General features: G+C 40.4%; 1 protein-coding gene across 2 annotated transcripts in view; it reads left to right on the forward strand.

The window, feature by feature from the left end:
- The window catches only part of RABGAP1L (RAB GTPase activating protein 1-like), a 680,557-nt gene that overhangs the window by 15,143 nt on the left and 662,199 nt on the right, over window positions 1-3,215 (forward strand). The gene's annotated exons all lie outside the window — the stretch shown is intronic.

Consider the following 3,215-nt stretch of genomic DNA (forward strand, 5'->3'; position numbering starts at 1 on the left):
TTCTGAAGGAGATCAGCCCTGGGATTTCTTTGGAGGGAATGATGCTGAAGCTGAAACTCCAGTACTTTGGCCACCTCATGCGAAGAGCTAACTCATTGGAAAAGACTGTGATGCTGGGAGGGATTGGGGGCAGGAGGAGAAGGGGACGCCAGAGGATGAAATGGCTGGATGGCATCACTGCCTCGATGGACGTGAGTCTGAGTGAACTCCGGGAGTTGGTGATGGACAGGGAGGCCTGGCGTGCTGCGATTCTTGGGGTCACAAAGAATCGGACACGACTGAGCGACTGAACTGAACTGGTGGCTCAGACAGTAAAAAATCTGCCTGCAATGCAGGAGACCCACGTTTGATTGCTGGGTTGGAAGGATATCCCCTGGAGAAAGGAATGGCTGCCCAATTGAGTATTCTTGCCTTGAGAGTTCCACGGACAGAGGAGCCTGACAGGCTCCAGTCCATGGGGTTGCAAAACAGTTGGACACGACTGAATGACTAACACTTTATTTATTATTTGTACTAGAGTATAATTGCTTTGCAATGTTGTGTTTATTTCTGCTGAACAGCAAAATGAATCAGCTATATGTTGAACCTTGAATTTCTTTAAATGTAAATCAGATACTGTTTTCCTACATTCAGCCTATCAGTGTCCTCCAGTCACACTTGTGATTATTTTTGAAGTTCTTTCTTACCATGTCTGGCCCTTATGATCTGCTTTGACCTGATCGTCTCTCCCACCCTCTCTGTTCTCTCGCTTCTGTCACTACATGTACTTCATTCATTCTCTCTCTTCCTGTCATAGTAGCCTCTTTGTCCTTTCTCAAAGGTAGTCATGAATCCTGCCTCAGGACCTATCAGTCAGGAGTCCTCCCATGGGGCTTTTGTTTGGTCTCTTTACTTTGCCCAAACAAGCTTTCCTTGGTTTTCCAGTGACTCTTTCACTTCTCTCCAGTTTCACCTCAAGAAACCTTTTGTTGAAAGAAGTCTTTTTTTTTCTCCCTGTTTTTCTTAATAAGGTTTACTTTTGAGAGTGATTTTAGGTTCACAGCAAAATTGAGCAGAAAGTACAGAGATTGACCGTATCCCGGATAGGCACCCCCATCTTCCCCAAACACACACTTCCCTCACCATCAACGTCCTCTTCCATGTGGTACATCTATTACAGTTGATGAAACTACACTGACATATTTTAGAAAGTCCATAGTTTACATTAGGGTTCCCTCTTGGGTGGTGTACATGCTGTGAATTTGGACAAATATATAATGACATGTATCCAGCATTAGAGTATCATGTAGAGTACTTTCACTGTCTTGAAAATCCTGCCTTCTGCCAGTTCAGCTGTCCCTTCCTGCAGCCCCTGGCAACTGCTAATCTTTTTAGTATCACCATAGCTTTTGCATTTTCCAGTAAATTATATAATTGAAATCATGTAATAAATAGCCTTTTCAGATATTAGACATTTAACTTTCTTATTTTTTTTAAATTTTATTTTATTTTTAAACTTTACATAATTGTATTAGTTTTGCCAAATATCAAAATGAATCCGCCACAGGTATACATGTGTTCCCCATCCTGAACCCTCCTCCCTCCTCCCTCCCCATACCATCCTTCTGGGTCGTCCCAGTGCACTAGCCCGAAGCATCCAGTATCGTGCATCGAACCTGGGACATTTAACTTTCTTACATGAATTTTTGTGGCTTGGTAGCTCGTTTCTTTTTAGTGCTGAATAATGTGCTATTGTCTGCGTGTACCACAATTTATTTATCCATTGGCCTATGGAATGATGTTGCGATTGCATCCAAGTTTTGGTGATTATGGATAAAGCTTCTGTAAACATCTGTGTGCAGGGTTTTAACTCATTTGAATAATACCAAGGAATGTTATTGCTAGATCATACAGTATGATTAGTTTTGTAAGAAACTATCTAACTATCAAAATAAACCTCCTTTGATCTTATCATAACCATCCTTCTTTGTTTTCACTGGGCCTTTTTCCCTTCAAAGAACTTTTCTTTGCCTTGATATTACGTATTTATTTGTTTATCGTTTTTCTTCCTCGCTAGAATGTCAGTTCCATGGAAGCAGGTTATTGGTATTTCTTCCTGCTGCAGCTTCATTGCCTGGAGCAGTTTTGGTCCATAGCAGGTTTTTAGTAAATATTTGTTGAATGAACCCATAAATGAACGAAGTCTAGGAAATTAGGTTAAATGTATCTTCAGTTCAGTTCAGTCACTCAGTCATGTCTGACTCTTTGTGACCCCATGGACTGCAGTATACCAGGCTTCCCTGTCCATCTCCTTCCCTGTCCAGCTCCCAGAATTTACTCAAACTCATGTCCATCGAGTCAGTGATGCCATCCAACCATCTCATCCTCTATCGTCCCCTTCTCCTCCCACCTTCAATCATTCCCAGCATCAGGGTCTTTTCAAATGAGTCAGTTCTTCGCATCAGGTGGCCAAAGTATTGGCCTATACTATTCTCTGAAGGCTGATTTAAATCTTTTTCAAAACTGTTCTGATTTGCCTCATTCTCTGAAGTTGAAAATGTGGGAAAAGCACTAAGTACCACAATAATAGCAATACAAATTTACAAGATTTTGGTAAAAATGCTTTGATTTTTCAGGAAAGGGTTTTGTAGATGGACTGTTTGTATAATATCTCTTATAAGTGTCAAAATGCCTTTCACTGTTATCTGTTGAATTTCACAGTGCCAAACATGCCTTAACAAAGATTTAGTGTTTTGATTTGCCTCTCTATTCCTAATGGGTACCCCTTAGTTTTACCACTTGAGATCCTGAAGTAGTCTGGAGGTTTTGGATCAATCCACAACCTTAGGATTCAAACAGGGAAAGTCAGAGAAATATTTGAAAAGTTCCACAAACTCCTTTTACCTCTTAAATTTCATTAAGTTCATCTTTGGAACCACTCTGACCTTTTTTAGGGTAAGAGAGGTCTTTGTTGAACAATGAATGACCTGGGACTTAGATAAACTTACAGATATTGCTTTAAATAGAAATGAGCTCTCCAGGGATGGTTTGTTCCTTTTTTTCTGGGTGTTTCTTTTGCTATAACAGAAGAAGTGTAGTATTTAGGGATAGGCGACATTAGTTTTACCAGGCAGAGTATCCTTGGCTTTGAGATGAAGTGAATTGGATCATGGGACACAAAAGTGAAGTAATTGTGAAAAGAAGGTAAAGAATTTGTGTGTGTGTGTGTATAATAA

The sequence above is a fragment of the Bison bison genome, unplaced genomic scaffold (assembly GCF_000754665.1).
Source record: "Bison bison bison isolate TAMUID 2011002044 unplaced genomic scaffold, Bison_UMD1.0 scf7180017864289, whole genome shotgun sequence".
In the NCBI taxonomy this organism is placed as follows: Eukaryota; Metazoa; Chordata; class Mammalia; order Artiodactyla; family Bovidae; genus Bison; species Bison bison.